This window comes from Stenella coeruleoalba, assembly GCF_951394435.1.
Source record: "Stenella coeruleoalba genome assembly, chromosome: 18".
Classification (NCBI taxonomy): domain Eukaryota; kingdom Metazoa; phylum Chordata; class Mammalia; order Artiodactyla; family Delphinidae; genus Stenella; species Stenella coeruleoalba.
Window position 1 is genome coordinate 18,845,965 of NC_137164.1, and position 27,242 is coordinate 18,873,206.

The window sequence follows — 27,242 nt, forward strand, 5'->3', positions numbered from 1 at the left end:
CTGGGAAAACAGGCTCGGAGGAGTTAATTTAACCAATATTACAGAGCTGATGGGTGATGTTAGGTGAGCCGACGCGTGTTGTGAATGAGTTGACCGAAATATTAACAGGGGAAGAAAAGTTAGTTTTTATTCTCTTTCCTAGGGAGGAAAGGGGCCAAAAGCATAGAGTGGCGTTGGCCCTGAAGGGTGGGCGTTTGAGTCTTTTACTGAGTCTTAAAGGGCAAGATGCAAGAAAGAGGGGATGGGTTGATATCTATTCTGGTCCGCAGTTGTCACCAGGCTGGCTGTGCTTCTATAGGATGTGTTTTTTCTGAGAATAGACTTGTTGTCTTCAGTAATTTTCCAGTCCTTGGGTGTCTGAAAGAGACTTGATAGTGGCCCTTGACAGACGTTACTTTATTTTGAACAATGTTAAATGGGTTTACAGGTGGTAGAGGATTTGAACCCAGGTATATTTGACTCCACTTATCCATTACATCGTGTTAAAGAAAACACCAAGAGAGGGAAACGGCATGTGCAAAGGCACAAAGACATCAGAGAAGAGCTTGCTGGAACTACCACCATCAAGCATTGGCTTAGAAACTGTCTCTTGTCTCTTGGTACTTGCTTATAATAATAGATTGCCTAGTTTGAGCACATGTTTTTCTCTCATTGGCAGATGCTGTGGGTTGCCGGTTCAGAGCCTCTCAACTGAGGTGCTGTGAATAAAATACAGCTGTGCTCCGGTGTGAACCCCCCCCCCATCCTTGGAACAGCTGAGCAAGGCTGAGGCAGCAGCCCCAGGCAAGTCGTAGCTCTTGGGTTTATCCCTGTGTGTCGTACAATGGATTATCACTTTCTGTGTATGCCATGGTATATGCCAGAATGTGAAAAAGGGGTGGCAATCATTGGCCTGCTCAACAGCTGGTTCTGCCTAAGTTCAGAAACCCTCTCTCGGGGACTAAAATTTATCTGGTGGTAGGGTCCATGCCCAGGCCCGGCTACAGAGAGCACATACCATCACAGTGGTAATTCCACTCACCTTGCCCAGGATTAGGGTAGTCAGGAGCACAGGATCCAGTTTTGGTCTTTGCAGGATCAAAGAGAGGCTGCTGGGAGCCTGCTGAAAAGAGATACAAGGATGACATAGTTCTTCTACCCCTTAACTATTTGGAGGATGTGACACTTGCAGTTGCTGCAGCCATTGTGACTTAAGACAAGCTGACCTGAGGATGAGGCAGAAATACTAAGGATGGCACAGTAGGAAAATCAGAAAATCTGGGTCCTTGGTGACATAACTGAGCCTCTGATTTGACCAACCCTGCAGCTGACCTTAACAGAGCTGGGGTTTTCAGTTGTTTCCACCAAAAAGCATCATAACTGATAATATTGCTCCAGTGAACCCCTTCAGGATAGACAGCCATCATTGAGGTTGCCCTTAGTACCTAGCACGGTGTTGGGCACACAGTAACTGCTTGTTTGCTAAAACTGGGGAGGGAAGGGAAGCAGAGGAAAGTTCTAGGAACTGAAGTAAACTCCCTTCATATATAGATATGACTTGCTTTGTTAAACCCAACTTATCGACACCTGGGTTTACTATAATTATGATAGCTCAAGAGAGATTTCTCAATTTATAAAAGGATGTGCATTTTTACCATGGATTACTTTAACTATGTTCCCTACTATAAAGTCCTCATACCAAACTCAGAGGGAACTGAGTCAATCAACATCCTTATATTCCCCCACAGCTTTCTGTTGCACCACCAAAGAAGTGTTAGAAATTCTGCAGATTCTTCAAAGAAGTTTCCCCTGATCTTCCTCTACCTGCATAGTACTTGTAAGATTACTGTAAGACAGAAAAAAAAAGTCTTTCTTAGATTTTATACCTGGAGATAGAACTCTCTTCAGTATGAGGCCCCTTCAAAGATATCAGAATTTTTTTTTTAGTCTCCCCTAGTCTAAGAAGTCTTCCTTCGACTTTTTTTGTAAGCTACCACACTGTTTCCGTTTCTTTCCCATCTAGCTTCTTGAAAGGGTAGTCCCCATTTGTGCTCTCACTCTCCCAACTCCTCAGCCTGCCTCTCTTTGACTGTCACCACCAGCACTCCACTGAAACCACTCTTTCAAAGGTCACCAGTGTCCTAATTGTCAACTCATGGCTTCTTTTAGGTCCTCGACCTACTTGACCTTTCTTGTAGTTAACACAGTTAACCACTTCCTCTTTCTTAAAACTTCCCTAGTCTTCCACAAATCCATGATCTCCTTGTTCACCCCCTCTCTTCTGTTACTTCATAAGCTCCTCCACTAGTTCTCCCAGCAGTGCTATTCAAAGTGTGGTCCTTGGACCAGTGCCAGTCTGTAAACTGCTCGTGTTTAGTCCACAAGGAGATAAGTACAGAGGTTAAGAGTAAATGCTTAGCAGCATTTATAGGAGTTTCACATTTAAGCAATATCCAAGCATGTGATCATTGGACACCCCTCATTAAACGGAGTATAGAGTGGTTCAGATGTTCTCCAACCCGCGTGGTGAGTTGCAGGTCAGTGGCATGATTGTGTCCTTGTCATGTGCCGTAAGACCACATTAGTGCAGGAGTGAAATTTTTAAGGTTAGTTTGTCAACTGTAACCCAAAAGTGAATACAAATCTTGAAAATGTAAATATTTATTTACTTTTATAACTTGTTATTTTTACAGTCATTTTAATTTTTAATCAAGCCCGTTTTTTGAAATTCATAGCCAAACTTGGGAAGTAAAATTTGTGTCATTTGTTTTTAACCCTAAATTGTAGGTGGTGAAATAAGCCTCACTGTCCTGTTTCATCAAGAAAAGACACATCAGTAGTGGGTTAGTAATAGTAGTAGTAAACCAAATAATAACCAGAGAAGTGATTCCAAGAGTTAAAGATCTGAGTGTTTGTACGAATTTTACTCAGAAATAATCCTCCATCTACTGAGCTCACAGCCATAACTCATAGTAAAGTACTAAAATCATGAACTGACTAATGAAGCAATAAAGCCATCAAATTTCAATGGCATTTACATATAAAATATAAAGAAACTAACTATGAATGTGATAAAACATTTTGAATTTTTATTTTCCATGAAAATAAACACACATAGGGAATTCATGGATGCAGAATCTATTTCTTTCATTGAAAGATAATTTAAATGTAACTATAACTTAATAGGATAAGTCTTTGGAATGGGCTACTGATGAAGAATTGAAGATGAATTTTGAAAATAAAGCATCGTTTGCTTCATTTGAGATAAAAATTAAAAGTGAATATCTGAGCTTGCTGAAATTGTTTTAAAATCTCTTCTTGCAGGGAATTCCCTGGCGGTCCAGTGGTTAGGACTCGGCACTCTCACTGCTGGGGCCCGGGTTCAATCCCTGGTCGGGGAACTAAGATCCCGCAAGCCGCATGGCCAAAATAAATAAAGAAATAAATAAATGAAATAAAATCTCTTCTTCCATTCCCTTAAACATACCTTTGAGAGACTGATTTCTCTGCTATTAGTGTTCTCAAATACAACATAGAAACAGTTTAGATATACATTACCTCCTGCTAGTGGCATTGTCAGCAATCCAACCTAGATTAGAGGATTTAACAAGCAAGAAGCACATTCATTTGTCATGTTAAAAACTTTAAATATTGACAAACTTAAAATATTAAATACTCTCATAGTATTTAATATGAGAAATTGCCAATTCAGTACCAACCTTTTGTTTAGTTGTTATGACCATGGAATGATAGGAAATTAAGGGTGTATTAGCAATTCTCTATATTAATCACCTACGTGTACACTTTCAGTGAACAAAGTGCAGTTTCTGTACCTTTTTCTTTTATTCTATGTTATTTTTTGTTTTAATTCTGTTTTTTGAAATGTAATTTTTGTCTGTTTAAAATACATAAAGCGTGAGCTTGTGTTTGGTATGCCTTTTTTGTTTTCATTTGATTTTTCTAGTACTTTTCAAAATGTTATTTTCCGAAAGTTTATTTTTCATGAAAAATTGGAAATTAAAAGAAAGGAAAGTTCATTCCTTCACAGATAGTGTAAGATAGCACTGGCCTAGGAGATCTTCAACTCTCTTCTCTTCTTGCTCTATTTCATTTCCATGATTTAAATCACCTCCCATATGTGTGTTCTTAGATTCTTTCTGGTTTCAGGAAACAGAGACCTACTCAATTTACCTGAATTATTCAGGGTTTATGATTAGTTTAGGGGAAAAAAGTGAAAAAGACAAAAAAAAAAAAGAGTCCCTGCTGCTGCATTCATGTATCTTGTCATCCATCCAACAGCAGGCAATGTGAATGTTGTTATTCTTCATCTCTTTGTACTGTTCTCCTGCCACAATGACCTACTCTCCATGCCATCAGTTCACACTCATGAGGAGAGAGCATATGATTGATTTCCCTACTAAACTGTAATTTATACTAGCAGGATCAGACAACATAATTTGTGGGGCCCAGTGGAAATGAAAATGCAGAGCCTCTTGTTCAAAAATTATTGAGACTTTCAAGATGGTGACAGCAGAACACTAAACCAAGCACAAGGCCCGTCTAACATGGAGTGTTATAGAACTGCATGGCTCACGTGCCTGTAAAGCCAGGTCTGTCTGTGAGGGTAGATCTATGTCTGTTCTGCTAACTAGGGTGCCCCCATGCCTGGCATGTACCCACCACACTGAATAGTCAGTTGGGCTTGATACCAAAGGGCAGCTAATTTAGTACTATATTATTATATTAGCTTCCCACCTTCCCTGCCCACTCCCCTTTGTTTTCACTCCCGTTTCTCTCAAATTGCCTTCACGCTCTATTTTCTAGAGAACCCAAGCTAAAAGATGCGGCATCAGGAGTGTCCTGCAGACAATCGGGATGGGATATTGGAGTTGAGTTCCTCACTGATTCTGTGGTGATAAAGACCCAGGGCATGGTAAGTGGGACCATACAGTGATATCATAATTACTAAGCTTCCCACCTGTGGCCCATTGGGGTGCAGTGCACACAGACAGTGGGGCGCTGGAACGTGTGATAGCTGTGGTGCTTGAACAGTATGGGGATAATAGGATAGAATGGATTCTGTTGATGGAATTGTAAACCTTGCAAAAGAAAATGATACCGCAGGGCAGCCAACTGTCACCTTAAAGCACCCTGAGCAAGTGAGAGGGCCTCTCCTGGCAGTGTTTTAAAAGACTGATTTCCTATAGCCTAAAGCAAACTATACTAAGAATCAGGCCTGGGACCTGATTATAAGGGCAGCAGAGCTGAAAAAAGCAACTAAATGCATAGACTTGAAGGGTCTCCTATGTCCACTTTTAGTCCCTGAAAGGAAAAAGAGAGCTAAGACCTAGGAATGGGACATTTGAGTGGGTGACCCTGAGAATACTGAATCCCCCAATTCTCCCCTGTGGGACACTGGAAAAAAATTAGCAACCGGCTCTCAGGAGGGGGATGCAGGGAAGGGCCATATTTGTAGCATTTGCCAATTTCTTTTGAATAAACACTCACAACTTAATCAATTTCAAACTACCAACATAATGTCACTAAGCAGAGTTGAGAAGAGATGCACACAATTGGCTCCTGAGAGTTGATAGGAGCCAGCTCGAACCCACCAGTGCCCTGAACCCTCTGGCTGGTAGAAACATCATCTCTTCTCTTGCCTGTAAATCATGCAGTGACTCCTGAAGCAAGTGGCTCTCCAAAGGGACTTGCAGCCATTTGCCAGTGTAACTATGCACTGGAAAAAAAGAAATGCCCAGAGTCTTCAAGAACTGTTAGATACAGCATCTGAGCTAACACGATACCATCCTGATTCTCCAGTTAGAATCGGGACCAATGGAATTTTGGCTCAACTCCAACTTATAGTAGGTCCAGTAGGTCTATGAACACATTCTGTGGTTAAGTCACTGAATGTATAATTAGGACAGATAACTCTTAACAAGTGGCAAAATCCTCACATTGGTTCCCTGACCTGTGGAGTACTAGCCATTATTTAGGATGGGCCACGTAGAGGTCCCTGAAACTGGCACTTATACCCCCAAGCCAGGAGAGTAATTTAGAAGGAGGACAGTATCTTAGAAAGAATTGTGAAGACTTACATCACTATCAAAGATTTAAAGGATGGAGAGTTGATGATTTCCATTATATCCTCATTCAACCAATTCTTCTGTCTGACCCCTGCAAAAATGGGATCATGGCAGATGACAGTAGGCTACCATAAGCTTGCCCAGTTGATAGCCCCATTAGAAGTTGCCATGCTTCATGTGGTGTCTTCACTAGAGCAGATCAACATGGACTTTGGCATTTGGTATAGAGGTATTACTTGGTAAATGTGATTTTCCTGAGTTCCATCAGTAGGAAGGATCAAAACCACTTTGCCTTTGTATAGAAAGGATAGGAGTACACATTTACCTTCTAGCCTCAGAGCTCTTTTAACTCTGTCCTCTGTCCTGGTGAGCATGAAAGGGCAAGTAATCTAGATCAATGCCTCTTAAGCTATCTGTGGTGAAGGACCGTTTGTTTGTTTGTTTTCAATATGCTTAAAGTAGTACTTTTGGAAATTGCTGAACTTACCTGGTACATAACTTACTGCACATGCTAATCACCACATGAGTTTGACAGTAACGAAGACGATCTGTACCCTGTTCAATAAGATGAGTCTTCTGATCATGTTCTTGGAGGTCACAGCCATGTCAAATTGCTATAAAAGACTCTAAACCTAGATTTTCAAATTTCTCAATTTATCTCACCATGAGCCAGTAACCAAGAGTTTACCATCCAGCACCAGTCTGTAGACTGCACTTTGAATAGCACAGTCTAAACGGCCTAGTAAAACACATGCATGTTGCAGAACACAAGATAGACTCTAAGGTAATCCAAGAGCTTGCCACATCAATGAAGTTTTTATGATTCCAATGTTCTGGGAATGCTAGGAATATCACCTTTAATGTAAAGAACAAGTTGTTGCACCTCTCACCTCTTACCATTAAGAGAAAGACTCATCACTTTGTGGACCTCTTTGGAGTTCGAGGGCGGCATATACTGTCTCTGGGAATATAACTACAACCCATTTATATGACTTATAATTGCTAGTGGGTGCCCAGAGACATCTCTAGATCAGGTCCAGGCTGCAGTGCAAGATGCCCTGCTACTTGAGCTGTATAATCTAGCAGATCCAGTGGGATGAGAGGTATTTGTGGTATGTGAATAAGTGATGTATAGTGTCTCTGGAAAGCCCTAGTATCAGTTATAGCCCTAAGTTTCTGGAGCAAGGCAATGTCTTCTACAACAGAGAATTACTCTCTATTTGAAAAATCAGCTGGTTTTGCTCCTGGGCCCAAATGCAGACTGAGTGCAGACTGAATGGGAGACCAAATGCCTAAGCAGTAGGAATAGCTCATGAGCTTATTATGATCCACTGAATTATAAGGTCTGGCAGGCACAGCATCAATCTGTGGTACAATGGATATGCTACATTCAGGATCAGGCCCAAGCAGAGACCAACAAGGCATGAGTAAGTTATGTGAACAGATAATCCAACTCTTATATCTCAAACCTCTCCCTCAGTTCAGTCCTTTGGCCTAAGGGGGCTCTCTAAGACCAACTGATGGAGAAGGAAAGATCTTGGACCTAGTTTACATGCACTGCTTAATGCCCCAAAGTACAGTGATGATGAGAAATCCTCCCTTGGGCAGACTTGTGAGCAGTACACCTGATTACTTCTTAAGAGGAAGAAGTGGCCTGAAATGTGGATCTACATGAACTTCTGGGCAGAGATGAATGGCTTGGCTAGTTGGTCAGAACCTGGAAAAAAATGATTAGAATGTTAGGGACAGTTTGGTCTGGAAAGCAGAATATGGATGGATCCAAGGGAGTGAGGATAAGGTGTTTATATCTTTGTGTCTCATGTTAATTTTCACCCGAGAGCATCTATCACAGAAGAGGTTCTCAGGCACCAGGTGAACAGGATGACTGGTCTTGTGGCATCAGCTAACAAAAAGATCCCATGATAGAGAGGTCATGGTGGCAAGGATGAAAGTCTTGCATGGGTCCAAAAATATGGACTCCTCACCAATTCTGATCTAGCTAGAATTCCCAACTTGCTATTTGCAGAGACCAAAACTGAGCCATTGATACGGCATTACTCTTTGACAAGACCAGTCAGCCACTTGTTGGCAGATTGATTACATTGGACCCGTTCTACCTTAGAGGAGGCAGTGATTCATCCTTATCAGACTAGTACCTAATCTGGTTATGAATTTGCCTTCCTTGCCCTCAGTGCCTCTGCCAGCACCACGACTCAAGAATTTATGGAAGCCTGATATATTGACATGATTTCTCTCACAACAATGGCTCAGATCAAAGGATCCATTTTATGACAAAAGAAGAGAAACAATGAACACATGACCACAGGACCCTATGGTCTTGCTGTGTGACTCATCTGTATTAACTAGATCTTGTTGCATAACAAAACACTCCAGACTTAGTGCATGGTTGGGCACTGCCCTACAAAATACAATATAAGCAACAAACCAACAGCTAATATATGGTGCTGTGGCCCCCCAACAACTAAAATATAAAGGTGCAAGAAATCAAGAGTGGAGATAGAATTAGCCCCTTGTAGTGGATGGATGCTGTTAGTGCTTTGCTTAAATCTACTGGCACACTCATCCCCCAGCTAATGTGAGTGTTGACTGAGAATTGTCCTCAACCAAACAGGAGTTGCCTCATCTATGAAATCTATACTTCCCGACCCCCAGCAAACCTTAGCCAGTGATTGACTGACATGAGGGTACAAAAGGGTAGAGGAGAGACAGATGAAGATTATCATCCTTGGTGTTATCTTTATCAGCAGGGGGTTTAGCTTGACTCAACCTTCTTGCCTCAAGTCTTTTCAGAGATTGTGGCTGGACACCATCTTGAATAGGACTCCGTGACAAAATGGACTTGTTCCTTCCCCCTTAGGAAAGAAGTGAGGGCATGAGCTTCTCACAAAAACTGATGCCCTTCTTATAGTACGGGGGTGAATATAATGGGAAGGCATGAATGAAAATGAGTGGTGCAAGAGATGTATTTTATCAAACACTGCTTATGTACTCAGATGCTCTTGTGCTTGCTTCAGCAACACTTATACTAAAGTCAGATGCTCTTGGCCTCACTGGCTGCAGGGCCATTAGCCACTTGTTTTGTCCCAGGCAACACTGGCAACCAACTCCTGTGGAGTATACTGCTATGGCAACAGACTTCACATGAGCACAACCTAACGGTGGCTCACCTTATACCCAAACGATATATCTCCCATCTCCTGTCCTGGAGTTTTTCTTTAGGCAGTGAGGCATGAGATGCTGCAGGACCAGGCAGTACCTACACATGCACAACCCAGAAATGTGGGAGATTTAATGTCTGAGAAGAAAAAGGTTGACAAGGGAATATAGCAGGTAAATTCTTTATCTTCTTCTTCCCAGAACTTTGTTCTGAGATTAGAGTCATTTACATTGTCTTTCGAAAGATGCTCTCATAAGACTGAGCAATTAGTTGTATATAATACCTACTGACGTCAAGTTCATAGAAGGAGCAATGAAGTGCATATACATGTAGGAAAAGGTCTCAAAGGATGAACAACAATGTGCAGACAGAGGTTATTTCTCTTCATTCACTTTATTATTATTATTATTATTTTTATTGGGGTATACTTGTTTTACAATGTTGTGTTAGTTTCTACTGTACAGGAGTTCCCTGTGCTATACAGCAGGTTCTCATTAGTTATGTATTTTATTTTATTTTTTAATTTAATTTTATTTTTTTATACAGCAGGTTCTTATTAGTTATCCATTTTATACGTATTAGTGTATATATGTCAATCCCAATCTCCCAATTCATCCTACCCACCCCCTTTTCCCCCCTTGCTGTCCATACGTTTGTTCTCTACATCTGTGTCTCTATTTCTGCCTTGTAAACCAGTTCATCTGTACCATTTTTCTAGATTCCACATATATGTGTTGATATACGATACTTGTTTTTCTCTTTCTGACTTACTTCACTCTGTATGACAGTCTCTAAGTCCATCCACGTCTCTACAAATGACCCAGTTTTGTTCCTTTTTATGGCTGAGCAATATTCCATTGTATACATGTAACACATCTTCTTTATCGATTCGTCTGTTGATGGACATTTATGTTGCTTCCATGACCTGGCTATTGTAAATAGTGTTGCAATGAACATTGGGGTGCATGTGTCTTTTTGAATTATGGTTTTCTCTAGGTATATGCCCAGTAGTGGGATTGCTGGGTCATATGGTAATTCTATTTTTAGTTTCTTAAGGAACTTCCGTACTGTTCTCCATAGTGACTATATCAATTTACATTCCCACCAACAGTGCAAGAGGGTTCCCTTTTCTCTACACCCTCTCCAGCATTTATTGTTTGCAGATTTTCTGATGATGCCCATTCTAACATGTGAGGTGATACCTCATTGTAGTTTTGATTTGCATTTCTCTAATAATTAGTGATGTTGAGCAGCTTTTCACGTGCCTCTTGGCCATCTGTATGTCTTCTTTGGAGAAATGTCTATTTAGATCTTCCACCCATTTTTTGATTGGGTTGGGTTTTTTTTGATATTGAGCTGCATGAGCTATTTGTATATTTTGGAGATTAATCCTTTGTCCGCTGATTTGTTTGCAAATATCTTCTCCCATTCTTATGGTTGTCTTTTTGTCTTGTTTGTGGTTTCCTTTGCTGTGCAAAAGCTTTTAAGTTTCATTAGGTTCCATTTGGTTTTTTTGTTTTTATTTCCATGACTCTAGGAGGTGGGTCAAAAAGGATCTTGCTGTGATTTATGTCAAAGAGTGTTCTCCTTATGTTTTCCTCTAAGAGTTTTATAGTGTCTAGTCTTACATTTAGGTTTTTAATCCATTTTGAGTTTATTTTTGTGTATGATGTTAGGGAGTGTTCTAATTTCATTCTTTGACATGTTGCCGTCCAGTTTTCCCAGCACCACTTATTGAAGAGACTGTCTTTTCTCCATTGTATATCCTTGCCTCCATTGTCATAGATTAGTTGACCATAGGTGTGTAGGCTTATCTCTGGGCTTTCTATCCTCATTCACTTTATTTTTATACAGTAAGTTTAGATTTGTACAATTCCATGTATTGTGTTTTATAATAAGAAAAAACTATACTTTTTAATTTAAAAATATATACAATCACCATTGTGAGATTCTTACATTATATGTAAAGTTTTATAATATGAGTTCATCAGAGTTGCATATTATAATCACTAGAGCAACCAATCTCCAAAAAATGAAAAAAAGGCATAACTAAAAAACAAATATACTCTAATTAAAAAGTAGCAAATGTCAGGCTGGATAAAAAAGGAAGGCATGGTGATATGCTTTTTACAAGAGATTTACTTTAAATATGAAGATACAACTAGGTTGAAGTGATGGACATAAACATGCCATGAAAACTTTAATCATAAGAAAGTTAGAGTGCCTATTTTAATATAAAAGAAAGTGGACTTCAGAACAAGGAGTTTTACCAGAGATGAGAAGGACATTTCATATTGATAAAAGGATCACTCAAGAAGATACAACAGTTTTAAATATGCATATGTCAAATATAGCTTCAAATTCATGATGCAAGAATTGACAAAACTGAAGGGAGTAGTAGACAAATCCTTAATTATAGTTAGCGATAACAGTACTTCTTTCACAGGAATTGATAAAACAAGTACACAAAAATAATTGAGAATTTTCCAGAGTTTTTGTATTGATCTCTAATTTCAATCTGCTAAGCTCAAAAAACATACTCTGTCTGATTTCAGTCATTTGAGATTTATTCACTCTTGTTTTATGGCCCAACCTGTGGTCTATCTTGGTGAATGTTCTATGTGCCTTTGAAAAGATGTATATTCTGCAGTTGTTGACTGTAATAGTCTGTAAATATCAGTTAGGTTAATTTTTATATACAGTGTGATGTAGGAGTTACGGCCCATTTTTTTCCATATAAATACTCAGTCATTTCAGTACTATTTGTGAAAATCTTTATGAACAGAATATATAAAGAACTCCTCTAACTCAATAATAAAAAGACAAACAACCCAATTTTTTAAATGGGCAAAATACATGAAAAGACATTTCCGAAAGAAAGATATATGAGTGGCCAGTAGCACATGGAGAAATGTTTAGTATCATTAGACATTAGGGAAATGCAAATTAAAACCACAATGACATACTCTACAACAAATAAAGTGCCTAAAATTAAAAAGATGGCAACACCAAATGATGGTATGGATGTTTAGCAACCAAAACTCTCTTTCAATTTATGGTGGGAGAATGTAGTACACACGCTCTTAAGATGGCCCTCTTTGATCCCTGACGCTTAGTATTCATGCCCTATGTGCTCCCCTCCCCTTGAATATGGTGGAACTTGTAATAGAATATGGCAATAGAATGTGGCAAAGGAGATGGGATGTACGTGATTAAATGTATTTGATTACATGATTACATTTTATAAGATTGTACCACTCATCTTGCTGGGGTCTCTTGCTCCTTTGCTGGCTTTGAGGAAGCAGCTGGCCATTTAAGGAACCCCACATGGTAAGGAACTACAAGTAGCCTCTAGAAGCTGAGGGCAACCTCCAGCCAACAGCCAGCAAGAAATTAGAGCCCTTGGTCATACATCCAAAAGGACGTGAATTCTGCTGACAACCACATGAGTCTGGAAGCAGATCCTTTCCCAGGTGAGCCTCCATATGAGAAAGCAGTCTTGTTCAACACCGTGATTTCAGCCTTGCAAAGGATAAGCTAAGTTGTTCCTGACTCATGGAAACAGGGAGATAATAAATGTGTGTTGCTTTAGGCTGTTAAGTTTGTAGCAATATTATTAAGCAACAATAGATAACTAATACAGACTATAAAATGGTACAACCACTTTGGGAGATGGTTTGACAATTTCTTAAAACATTAAACATACACCAACCATGTGACCCAGATATTCCATACTCAAGAGAAACATTAGTCGGGAGTTCCCTGGTGGTCCAGTGGTTAGGACTTGGTGCTTTCGCTGCTGGGGCCTGGGTTCAATCCCTGGTCAGGGAACTAAGATCCCAAAAGCCGCACGGTGTGGCCAACAAAAAAAAAATCCTGAGAAACATAAGTCCACAAAAAAGACCCATACATAAATATTCATAACAACTTCATTCATAACAGCCAAAAACCAGAAAAAAAATTTCCATCCATACAAGAGTAGATAAAGAAATTGTGGTATATTTATACAATATAATAAATTCTACTCAGCAATAAAATGGAATAAACTTTTGATAGACACAGAACATGAATGAATCTCAAAAACATTATGCTAAGCTAAAGAAACCAGACACAAAAGAGGTACAAACTGTATGATTCCATTTATGTGAAGTCCTAGAACAGGCAAACCTAATCTATGGTGAAAGAAATTGAACCAGTAGCTGCCTCTGGGGATTCAAGGGCAGGCATTGACTTGAAAAGGACACGAGATAACCTTCTGCAGTGATGAACGTGCTCCCTAGCTTGATGGATTACGCAGGTGTATGCATTTGTCAAAACATTTTGAACTGTACACATAAGAGCTGTGCTTATCACTATATGTAAATTGTACTTTAATTTGAAAAAAATAAAAAACAAAGGACAATGGAAATACCTGTTTGGTAAATGTTAGTGCATATGTCTCAAGCCAAATTATCCCAAGATGCTTGTAAAGATAAAGAGAAAAGCATAGACCATTTGCCATGTGGAGTCTGTAAGAACATAGGGTTCCAGAGGAAAAGGCACCTCTGATTGGTTCTGCTCTCTCAGTTGATCTTTGTGCCTGGAGCTTCATGGACTCAATCCACCCAGAGAAGATTGTTCCACCCAATGAATGCTGTGAACTCGATAGCCCATATTTAATCAATAAGTAGTCACAATATGACCTATACACAAACAAGGCTACTGAAGTAACTTTATCATCCTTATCATGTGGTTACTTCAAACAAGATCTGACTTTCACCCATTAGCAGAGATAATACTTAATTCAAAATAATATTTGTTGTGGCGCTGTGCCCAGCAATGTATGGAGATTAAATTATCAAAAGACCTAGGAGCGAAAAACTGTCAAGGACATCAAAAACAAGAAAAGTCTGAAAATCTGGCATCGTCTAAGGAGCCTAAGGAGAAATAACAACTAAATGTAATTTCATATCCTGGATGGGATCTTGGAACAGGAGGACATTCGGTTAAAAGCCAAGGAAGTCTAGAGACTTCCCTAGCAGTCCAGTGGTTAAGACCTTGTCCTTCCAATGAAGGGGGTGCAGGTTCGATCCCGGGTCAGGGAGTAAGATCCCACATGCTGTGCAGCGTGGTGAAAAGATTAAAACAACAACAACAACAAAGGAAGCCTAAATAAAATATGGACTTTATTAATAATCAGAAAATATTGGTTCATTAATTATAGGAAATGTCCTATACTAATGTAAGATGTTAATAATAAGAGAAATTGTGTGTAAGGGTGAGAAGATATATGGGATATCTCTGTACTATTTTCTCAATTTTTCTGTAAGTATAAAACTGCACTAAAAAATAAAATCTATTTTTTACAAAAAAGACCATGAGAACAAGCTTTTATATCACGGTAGGTAGGATCTGGGAAACAAGCACTGTAAGAGACTTATCCCATACAAAAGACTAGAGGACAGGTTTAAATCATAGGGTCAGAAGGAAAGGGGCAGCACGCCAGGAACAGAACAGTGGCTTTAAATCTGTTACTGTCTCTACAAAGTTCCTTTCCTCCAAATTGTTACTTCACTTGTAGCCGGCTTCAACCAACCTCTCCTCTGGCAGGTGCTACTGTTTCTGTTTTCACCCCCTGGCAATCTGGACCTGAGACATCTACAAGTTCCCCCAAACAAATTACTGGCATAAAAATATTAACAAGAAATGTAGTTATTTTTGATGATTTTGTAGGGAAAATGGAGAAGACATTTATGTTGAACACGAGAAACAATTTTTAAATCCCCTTTAAACTGGAGATTTATAAGGATGTTACTGGGACAATGGGGGAAATTTTAATATATACAGAATATTAGATATTGTATTGCATCAAGTTTAAGTTCCTGAGTAGGATAATTATATTGTGGTCACACAGGAGAATGGCCTTGTTCTTAGGAGACACATACTGAAGTATTTAGTGGTGAAGTTTCATGATGTCTACCTACAATTTTCAAATGGTCAGAAAAGTATACATGTGTGTGTGTATATATATATATATATATATATATATATATATACACTTAAATTTTTCTATATACTTTTTATCTGCTTATCTATATACAAAATGTGAATACACACACATCTATAAAAATGTACTCCTTCTCTGTCTCTATACACGTAATGGGTATACCAGTGTTCATTGTACTATTTTTGCAACTTTTCTGAAAGTTTGGTATTTTTCAAAATAAAACATTTGTGGGAATCTCCTTCAATATAGCTGTTCTCCAAAATGCACAATTGGCTCCCCACTACCAGGGATCTCTCTTGAATACTCTTTCCCCAGTCCTGCCCCATCTTTGATGGCTCTGGAGCTTTATACAAGATTTCTTTTTCCCTCCCACTGTCAGTAGATCTCTGAGGTAAATGACCAAGAGACTCTGATAGGTACGCATAAGTAAACAGAGTTTGATGTAATTACTAAACTTCAAGTCAGGATACCTGGGTTTACCTCTGCTGCCCATTTAAGTCCTTCTCTCCTTTTTCTCCTCTTCTGGAACACTTTTTTCCAGTAAGCCTGACTTCTTCATGTTGAACTATCTGTTCAGAAATTCCAAAATAGCACCCTTCACCCCCATGTGCCTTCTACACCTGTATACTTTGTTCCCCTTGTTATCTCCACCACAAAATGGTACCCCACATGGTGCAGTTTTTACCGTTTACAAAGCTCTTTCATGTATATTGACTCAGTTCTCTCTATAATTCAGTGGTATGTAGTTTATTAAACCCTTTTTACGATTGATTTGAACCTGAAGTTTGAAGAGGTTGTCCAAGGTCACACATCTACTAAATGGCAAAGCCAGAAATTCAACCTGGATTGTGATTTCAAATCTAACATTCTCTTTTTCTCACCTCAGATAAAATTCCAATTTCAGTGGTCTAGGGTAAAGTCTCCTTCCTGAATATGCTAGAAAAACAGGAAATCCCATGAAGTCAGTATGAATATCTTAATGAAAACAAAAGAGATGTTGGGTATTCATCTATTTTCTCTTCTTTCTTCTTCCTCTTGATTCTTTCTTCCTTCTCTTCCAGTTAGAAAGAGGATCCTTTCACAATGCCTCTCCTACTTCCTTTTTTCTTCCCCCAAACACCTTTTATTCTTTTGCTAGTTCAATGGAGGCCCACATCCCACTCAGATCTGCTTCTCAACAGCAAAACGAGGTTAGGGGATGCTATTAATAAAGGTAATGGATTCATTTTTAGCTCACAAAACCAGCTGTGTTAGAAATAGTAACCTTATTTTCCTCTAAATTATTTTCTGTTCAGAGCCCCTACCCTCTAAGTGGCAAAAGTTTAAACTTAGTCAATATACACCCAAGAGATATATCTAATTTCTGGGGTGCACGTGGAGCGTCAGAGCATTGAGAGTTGTGACATCTGGTCCTTGACTGTTTGTTATCACCTTGGCTTCTATTTAGCCATCCATCATCTCGTTTCATATTTGTTTACTGGACATACAGGCAACATTGCCACAATCCCATTTAAAAGGCCCGTGCAGGTTTGACAACTATCCTTTCAACTTCTCTACAGACTCTGGGGTGCAAAAAACTCATTCCATTGCCAAGCTGAGTCACAGAAACTGTGGGGTGCTACCTAAAACCCCATATACTCCTGTGGCACTCTCAGGCCACAGAACCATCCATCTGCTTCCAGGCTACACTGTGACACATGGGACTCTGTAAGCTCTCTCAGACTCATACCCACCACACAGTCCTTCGGTCTGTCTCAGACTCATACCCACCACACAGTCCTTCGGTCTCTGAGATCTTGGGTTTCCTTGGGCCTCTTTCTAAGAACACGTCCAGATTACCTCTCCTCTTGGTTCCCACAAACTTACCTGGTGTTTCTATCATTTCACTCCTCCCCACTGGGGCAAGATCAGTCCCCTCTTCAGTGACCCACAGGGCAAGTTCTTCCTTGTTCCACTGCCATCTGGATTTTCCCTTTCCTCTCAACCCAGAAGATCTTTGATCTGAAGTCAGGAAGCTTTTCTCTGATTCATTATATTCTTTTACATAATTGCTATGCTCTGAGTCCTCCTCACAGGGTTTATGAAGATTCAATGAGATATCTAAAAAAGTGTTAATCAAAAATGAGTTAAGGGGGCTTCCCTGGTGGCGCAGTGGTTGAGAGTCCGCCTGCCGATGCAGGGGACACGGGTTCGTGCCCCGGTCCGGGAAGATCCCACATGCTGCGGAGCGGCTGGGCCCGTGAGCCATGGCCGCTGGGCCTGCGCGTCCGGAGCCTGTGCTCCACAACGGAAGAGGCCACAACAGTGAGAGGCCCGCGTACCGCAAAAAAAAAATTTTTTTAAATGAGTTAAGGGACCACCTGGTGGTCCAGTGGTTTAAAAAAAATGAGTTAAATTTGGCCATAATAGAATGTTTAAGTCACAAGGACTTTTTAATCCAGAGAAGTTTGTGAAAATAATTTTCCATTAAAAATATAATTTCTGAATCTGTCATCTTTCACTTATGAATGGAAACTTTTATCTTCACAGTTAACATGGCTTTTATTTCAACTAGCTAGAGTACAGGTTTACCTTCTTGTTACAGCCTTCCTTTTCCTTTGTCATAGGACATGAAATATAATTATAGAATGTACAATTTTGTAATAACTTGTTCTAAGGGTTAGTTCATTTTCTTTCCCTTTTCAATTTAATTTCTCTTTCTGAAAACAACTGAGAAAATTTGTTAAGCCCTTTTTATGCACAAATATGGGGAGAGTATAATGTAGAAGACCCATAAACTCTCTCCTCAAGCAGCTTATGATCTTTTTAGGAAACAAAATCTAGACATAAATGAAAAGTTAAAGGGCAAGATAAGGATGTGAGTGCAAAATGTGCTGTTAGAAAATTATTCCAAGTTGTCTGAGTTTTTATTAGGATCTCTAGGAAACTAGAATTTTGAGAAATTTGTGGTTCTTAAAGAAGGATTATATTATTTTTTGATTGACATTATTTTCTAACAGAATGAGGCCAATTAACAGATCTCACTAAATAAAGAAATAAGGAGGAAAAATATTTTTGTAGAATTCAAGAAGCCAGAGTTCTAAACCTACCTTTGCCCTTTGTATACTGTGTAAAAGCTGTGTGTGTGTGTGTCCACATTTGCCTTGGTATTTTGGGTGGACCAGAGGGAAAAAGAGAGAGACTCAGGAGAATGAACTAGAGGAGAAGCCAGTCACCCACTCCTGCAGCTGTCTAATATCTGAATGTCACATGGAAGGAAAAAATTCATAGCTGTCACAAATGTGATGGAACTATTGAAAGTGCATGAACTTACAGCACTACACCTGTACTCACCAGCTGGTGAAGCCTACAACAGTAACTTCCATATTTATTTTTGTTAATTTATTCATCCAGTAAATATTTACCAAGCCCCTACCACGTGGGTACTCAGGATCCAGAGGGGAGCCTTTATAGACTGAGATTCTGCCCTCATGAATCTTACAAGCTGATTGGGAGGAAGACATTAAAAATTACTCAGCTTTATCATTACAGAGTATGAAGGAATGGGATGTAGAGCTATAAAGGGTATAATGAGGAGTTCATCTGCTCTGGGGACTCAAGGACAGCTTCCCTAAGGAAGTGACATTTGAACTGAGCTCTGAAAGATGAGTGGGAATCAATAAATCGAAGAATCAAAGAGAATGGCATGTGGAGAGGCCTCAAAGCAGGAGGGAGCATGGCATTTGAGGAACTAAAAGAAAATTAGAGCACATCACAGGAAGAAGGTGGCATGGGATAGGATCAGAGTGGTCGAAAAGGGCGTACAGGGCCTTGCAGGCCACATCGTGGGAGACAGGAAAGGATTTTAAATAAAGGAAGGACACAGTCGATTTCCTGACTGCTGTGTGGAGAGTTGAAAAGAGGAAAAGAATGGACATGAGGAGACCATTTAGGAAGCCATTTCATTACTGCCTGTTGTGATAAGACCATCCTCCTGTTCTTTCATCTGGATCTCCAAGCCCAAGTTCTAAATAATAGAGGAGAAGCCCTTCAGGAGATCCGTCTGTCACCAGGTCAGTCCTTGTGCTCATTGGCAGCCAGTCTTTCAGGACAATGAAGTCCCCTGGTGCACCCAAACCTCTGATGAACTGTGTGGGGCAAGAGTTCTGCATACCAATCGCAGGAAACACAGTGCCTAAGACAGAATGGCTAGAAGTAAGAGAGACAGGGATCTCTGCCTGTGGAGAGACCATTTGATAGAGACAGAGCTGAGCCTCCTCTGGGCTAATGGCGCCAGGCTGCATTCACTCACTCCTGGATGTTAGGTTTGGGGGATAGAATCCTTAGAGATGGAGGGGTAGGGATGTCAGTCTTGAGTACTTGAGAGCTGGATAAAGGAAACTTGAACTGATGTCAAACTTTCGCTCCAGCTGGTTTTATTGCCTGGTTCAATTGGGGGAGTTGCTGTCACTGTTGTGGCTGGGATCCCTGAATTACTCTTTTTATTTTTTCATTAATAATTTTTAGATTTATTACATGATGAAACGATAATATTTTGGATACAGTGACTAAATAAAATACATTATTCAAACTAGTTCTACCCATCCCTTTCACTCTTTTAAATGTAGCATGAATTACTCTTGAAATTAGTCACATAGCAAAGTTTGTGCCAATCTCTTTTGGGGTCCAGGAAATGAACGTTATAGAATTGCAGTGAATGGAACCATGGACCGTTTACCAGCTCTGGTGGATCACTGAACTCCTAAAAACCCTATGTAAAGGGCTCTATCGGGGACTCTAGTTATGTTCATAGGAAGCCAACCATCTTCATTTCACTCCAACAAAAGGCTGATTGTCTGTGAGACTTTGGTCACAGCTGTAGGATCCAGGGCCACCTGTTAGCTAAATAAAGGAATCTGGGAGTATCAAACTGCTCAGGACTCTACATAAGGTTTGGCCGTTGGCAGATGTGCCAGGAAACCTTGCATCAGAACTGTGGGGCCTGTGGACAAGTCCTTTCTTTGGGCCAACATGGAATTTTTCCAGCATGTACACTAGTTAGGTATATGATTAGCTTCTCCATAATTTTACCCAGGAGAAACCTAGGAGTTGGCAGATAGCATAAGTCCTAGGAAGAAATAGGAGCTGGCAGCATGGAAGGCAGGTATCATAGACAGAGGCAAGTAGCAAGTTCAGTCTGTTGTCCAAGAAGCAGAAAAGATAGGTACTACAGAATGCTCTGCTCAGAGGTCGAGGTCAATACTTGATGCAAAGCTACTCCACTTCTCCACAGCCCACCTTCTAGGTTCAACTGAATTAAGCACCTTAACACCAGGCATTTTGAAAAATAAAGTAGATCTATTTAGTGGGTATTTGGATAAAACCCAAAATCTAGACAAGAGATCAACACCTTTCTAACATCCCACTTGTTACTTTGTTACTAGGGGCTCAATCAGATTTAAAACTAAGAAGGAGGGGTGGAATAGACAGGCAATGAATGCTTATTTCCAATATCCTTCTCTGGGCTCCTTCAGGGGTTCTTTAAGTATCCCTTAATATGCACCATATTTGACTCAGCTTCTATACCTATATATTTATATGGCCCTTCATTCAGCTATCCCATAAGGCAGTGCTAAATTTTAAGATTCTCTCTAATTGCTTTTTGTGACAAATGTCTAGCCTGCACATTTTTTTTAAATTAATTAATTAATTTATTTTTGGCTGCGTTGGGTCTTCACTGCTGTGCGTGGGCTTTCTCTAGTTGCAGCGAGCAGGGGCTACTCTTTGTTGTGTTGCAGCAGCTTCTCTTGTTGTACAGCCGGGCTCTAGGCGTGTAGGCTTCAGTAGTTGTGGCTTGTGGGCTCAGTAGTTGTGGTTCGTGGGCTCTAGAGCGTGAGTTCAGTAGTTGTGGTGCACGAGCTCAGTTGCTCCACGGCAGGTGGGATCCTTCCAGACCAGGGTCAAACCCATGTCCCCTGCATTGGCAGGCGGATTCCTAACCACTGTGCTGCCAGGGAAGTCCTAGCCTGCAAATTTTTTATTAGAGGCTAGAGGAAGATAAAGGACCTTTAAATTTTCCCTTCCACAAAGACCATAGATTGACTTGCAGCTATATGCCTTCTGATTTCAATGACTGTCTGGACAAATAGCATAAATAAGTACATGTACTATAGTAGGAGACACTTACCAAGTCTATATTTATGAGTTTAATTTTTAGATTACACATCTGTTATTTAAGATAAATCTTAGAATTAAAATAATACCATACATTCTTTTGTTTTTGAATTTGATAAAATTTAGCCAAATTTTCCTAATCTTCAAAGCTATATGACAAACTGTTTATAAAATTTATATGGAAATGAAAAGGGCCAAGATTTGTTCAGACACTTTCGAAGAAGACAAAGGTGGAAAGACTTGATCTACTAGGTGTTAAAGTTTACAAAGCTAAAATAATTTAAGCAGTGTGGTATTGGCACAGGAATAAATAAAAAGACTAATGGGGGCTTCCCTGGTGGCAGAGTGGTTGGGAGTCCGCCTGCCGATGCAGGGGACACGGGTTCGTGCCCCGGTCCGGGAAGATCCCACATGCCGCGGAGCGGCTGGGCCCGTGAGCCATGGCCGCTGAGCCTGCGCGTCTGGAGCTTGTGCTCTGCAATGGGAGAGGCCACAACAGTGAGAGGCCCGTGTACCGCAAAAAAAAAAAAAAAAAAAGACTAATGGAACAGAATAGAGAGCCTAGAAACAGATCCAAACATGTATGGATATTTGATATGTGACAGAGGTGGGACTGCTGAGCAATGAGGGAGGGAGGGGTGTGTGTGTGTGTGTGTGAGAGAGAGAGAGAGAGAGAAAGAGAGAGAGAGACTAACTGACTTTTAAAAGCAATGTTTATAGAATAAATTATATGATATTAAAGATTTGCTTCAAAAATAATCTAAAGGAGGAAGGAAAAGAAGGTAAGACATGACCACATGTTTCATGATAGCTTAAAATGAATATTTAGCTTATGAAGGTCTATTATATTGGTTTCTCTCTTTTTCATATGTTTGAAATTTTTTACAATCAAAACTTAAATAAGGAGATGATCTGAATGGCAGGGTGAGGAGTTCTACAGACCTGCTCTCCAGTGAAACAACCATAAATGGTGAAAATTATTTTTAAAAAACATTTAAAATCTCTGTAAATTGTCCTAAAGTCATACAGCAAATGAAATGTTTACTCAAGAAAATCTACTACATCTCAGTAAGAACTGTCAGTCTATGGCACTTGAGCCACAACCCATTCCCCTCTTCCCCCCTCTCTAGTTCAGTAAAAAGAAAACTCCACTCTGAGCAGCTGTGGCCAACGAATTGGAGCTCCCATTCTCCCAATTCCCAACTGAAGCAGGATTCAACTATATACTATCTACAAGACATTTTTGACTCAAGATACAAATAGGTTGAAAGGAAAAATATGGAAAAAGATATATAAACAACCATAAGAAAGCCGGTGTGGCTATATTAGTATCAGGCAAAAGAGGCTTTAAAATTATTTACTATTGATAAAAAGAAGAATTTTGTAATGACTAAAGTATCAATATATTAGGAAGATATAATGATTATAAACACGTATGCTTCTAACAATAGAGCCCCGAAATGCATGAAGCAAAACCCAACAGAATTGAAGGGAGAAATAGTCAATTCAACAATAATAGTTGGAGACTTTAATACACCCCTTTCAATAAGGATAGAATAGCTAGATAGAAGATCAGCATGAAAATAGAAGACTTGAAGAACTCTATAAACCAACTAGTCTTAACCAGACATCTGTAGAACAACTCTACCCAACAAAAACAGAATGCACTTCATTCTTCTCAAGTACACATGGAACATTCTCCAGAACAGACCATATGCTAGGCCTTAAATCAAACTCAATAAATTTAAAATGATTGACATCACACAAAGTATGTTCTCCAACCACAACTGAATGAAAATAGAAATCAATATAGAAAGAAATTTGGGATACTAAAAATTATGTGAAAATTAAACAGCATACTCCTATATCACCAGTAAAAGAAGAAATCACAAGAAAAATTAGAAAATACTTTGAAATTAATGCAAGTGAAGACACAACATACCAAAATTTCTGGGATGCAGCAAAAGCTGTGATTAAAGGGACATTTGTAGCTGTAAATGCCTATATTAAAAAAGAAGAAAGATCTGAAATTAAAACTTAAACTTCCACTTTAACACACTGGAAAAAGAGAGGAAATTAAGCGTAAAGCAAGCATTAGACATGAGGGAAATACAAGTCAAAACCATAATGAGCTATCACTAGGATGGCTGTAATCAAAAAGTCAAATAATAACAAGTGTTGAAGAGGATGTGGAGAAATTTGGAACACTCATACAATGCAGGTGGGAACGTAAAATGGTGCAGCCACTTTGGAAAACAGTCTAGTGGTTCCTTAAAAGTTAAACATAGAGTTACTCTATGGCTCATCAATTCCACTTCTAGGTATATACCCAAGGGAAATAAAAACATATGTTCATGCAAAAACTGTACACAAATGTTCATAGAAGCATTATTCCTAATAGGCAAAAGTGGAAACCATCCAAATGTCCATCAACTGATGAATGGCAAATGAAATCCAGTATAACCATTCAATGAAATATTATTTTGTAATAAAAAGGAATGAAGTACTAATATATACTACAACATGGATGAACTTTGAAAATATTATGCTAAGTGAAAGAAGCCAGACACAAAACATCACATATGATTCCTTTTATGTAAAATATCCAGATTAGACAAATTCCCAAAGATGGAAAGTAGGTTAGTGTTTGCCTAGGGCTGGGAGGGCAGTTGGGGGAAAATGAGGACTGACTGCTAATGTGTACAGGGTTTCTTTCTGGCATAATGAAAATGTTCTAAAATGGATTGTGGCAATGGTTGCACAACTCTGTGAATATGCCAAAAACCACTGAATTTTACACTTGAAATGTGTGAATTGTATGACGCATGAATTATCCATATATCTCAACAAAGGTGTTATTTAAAAGTTAGATATGTATAGCAATCTACTTGTACATTCCTAGTGAGATATACTTTAAGGACAAGGGAACGAAGAAAATATTTTATAAACTGTTTTAAATAACCTTATTATTCTTTTAATAATTTTTAAAATATTTTTATTTATTTTATTTTTATTTACTTGGCTGTACCAGGTCTTAGTTGCAGCATGTGGGATCTTTAGTTGCAGCATGTGGGATCTAGTTCCATGACCAGGGATTGAACCCAGTCCCCCTGCACTGGGAGTGCAGAATCTTAACCGCTGGACCACCAGGGAAGTCCTAAATAATCTTATTACTGATGGTAATGTTTCTATTGTGATGTTGCGGCTTGTGTGTGTGTATTATGAGAATAAACTGAAGTATGAGAGAAAGGACTACAGATGTAAGATCAGTTAAAGCTTTTCCTGTATTGGCAGTATCAGGCTGAATTAATAATGTTTTGTTATCTTTTATACTATATATATGTAATATATTGTATTTTATATTATGTATACATAAACATACATATATATACACACACACTATAAGTCCATTGAAAAGGTCTAGAAGTAATGGCCAATTCAGTAGCAATGAGCACGTTTTATACCCCAAGTTTTCATCTCTAAATTTCTCAGTAAAAGGAATCAGGGATCCTCAGAAATTGGCCGATTCTTGATCTGGAGAAGAAAATATTTGTTAAAAGCCTGGAACAGCTTATCATTACAGAAAGGAAGAAAGCTATCAAAGATTAATATAACTATTTCAAAAAAGAGTCAAGAGTCAAATTGAGGAGGCTTCCACTGAAAAAGATGGGGCAACTTGAGCACAAATAAGATTAATAACTAAAATGAATTGAGATACGTCAAACATTTTTCATGAGTTCATGATGTGCTTATAATAAAACAAAAAAGAAAATACATTTCTCACTTTTGGAGGCTACTAGGGAAGCAACTCATTATTTTGAAAATTGTTAAAGGAAAGAATCAAATGTTTATCTTATTTCTTATATGACCTCTAAACTAAGGTAATTAATTAGTTGATGAGAAATTTCTCTGTATAGAAGTTTCCCAATAAATAAGTGAAAAGGGAATGAGAGAATTAAAATATCACTTTTTTTGTAAACTTTATGAACGAATAGATTCTAGTAATTATTTTTCAGTGGTGGTTAACATCACAACAGCAAAGACAAGCAGATACTATGTGCCTCCTGACGTGCTTATATCACCTATGAAGTATTCTTGCGAAAACAAAAACAAAAGCAAAAAAACTAGAATCAAATCACACCTTTAGAGCCAGCTACCAGCTTATAGGGAAATGCAGTGAAGTGAAACAGGGGAACCTGTTAAAGGAAACCACAAGAATGCGGTTAACAAAACCCAGTCTGCAGGTCAAACAGCCGAGTTTTTTCAACAAATAAATTGCAGGGAGGAAAATGAGAGCAGTAGGCAGAAGAGAGAAAAAGAAGAAAGTGAGAGATCTATAGATTAAAAGAGATTTAAGACTCTTACTTTACACCAAATACAAAAATTAACTAAAAATGGATCAAAGACCTAAATGTAAGATCTTAAACTATAAAAACTCTTTGAGGAAAACATAGGGGAAAAGCTTCATGACACTGGATTTGTCAATGGTTTGTTGGATATGACACCCAAAACAAAGGCAACACAAGTGAAAATTATGATAAATTGGAATACATCAAAATTTAAAATTTCTACACACCAAAAGACACAATTAGATTGAAAATTTAGCCTATGGAATGGGAAAAAATATTTGCAAATCATGTATCTGATAAGAGGTTAATATTCAGAATATATAAAGAACTCCTACAACTTAACAACAAAAACCAAACTGTTTGAAAAATGGGCAAAGGACTTGAATAGACATTTCTCCAAAGATGTACAAAAGGCCAACAAGCAAATGAAAAGATGCTCATCATTAATCATTATGGAAATACAAATCAAAACCACAATGGTATACCACTCCACAACCATTAGGATGGATACTGTTTAAAAAAAACAAAAACAAGAAAGGCCCCCAAAATCAGAAAATAACAAGACTTGGCAAGGATGTAGAGAACTTGGAACACTTGTGCACTATTTCTGGAATGTAAAAGGGTGCACCCACTAAGGAAAATGATGGTCCCTGAAAAGAAAAAAAAATAGAATTCCAATAAGATCCAGTAATTCTGCCTCTGGGTGTATATCCAAAAGAATTTAAAGCAGGGTCTCGAAGATATTTGTACACCCATGCTCATAGAAGCATTACTCAATAGCCAAGAGGTGGAAGCAACCCAAGTGTTCATCAACAGATGAATAAACAAAATGTGGTATATACATACAATAGAATGGTATTCAGCCTTAAAAAGGAACGAAATTCTGAATACTACAACATGGATGAACCGTGGGACCATTATGCTAAGTGCAGTAAGCCAGTCACAAAAAAACAAATACTGTATGATTGCACTTATCTGAGGCCTCTAGAGTAGTCAAATTCATAGAGACAGAAAGTAGAATGGTGGTTGCCAGGGGCTAGGGAATGGGGGAGTGGGGAGTGGTTGTTTAATGGACATAGAGTTTCAGTTTTGCAAGATGAAAAGAGTTCTGGAGATGGATGGTGGCGATGGTGGCATGACGATGTGAATGTACTACACTACAGAACTGAGCACTTAAAATTGGCTAAGACGGTAAATTTTATGTTATGTGTATTTTACCACAATTAAAAATTTTTTTTAATTTTAATTAAAAAAGTATTTAGGAAATGGCCAATTGCAATTTATGGATCTTACTTGGAAACTGATTCATACATACAAAGTTAAAAGAAAACAAAGGAAGGGCAATTCCCTGGTGGTCCAGTGGTTAGGACTCTGTGCTTTTACTGCTGGGGCCCTGGGTTCGATCCCTGGTCGGAGAACTAAGATTCCACAAGCTACACAGTCAAGAAATTTCAATAGTAACTGTATGTTTAATGAATTAAATTTTTATTGTCCAATTTTTAGGTGAGATA

The 27,242-nt window shown here is 38.9% G+C and overlaps 1 protein-coding gene across 2 annotated transcripts in view; it reads left to right on the top strand.

The window, feature by feature from the left end:
• Window positions 1-27,242, top strand: part of MED4 (mediator complex subunit 4) — a 204,543-nt gene that overhangs the window by 425 nt on the left and 176,876 nt on the right. Inside the window, exons 2-3 of one of the 2 annotated variants that reach the window (XM_079903452.1) lie at window positions 659-783; window positions 4,804-4,912. The gene's annotated coding sequence lies outside the window, so the exon portion shown is untranslated. Of the gene's footprint in view, window positions 1-545; window positions 784-4,803; window positions 4,913-27,242 lie in introns of those variants that run through there. The other variant, XM_079903454.1, reaches the window with a different exon arrangement.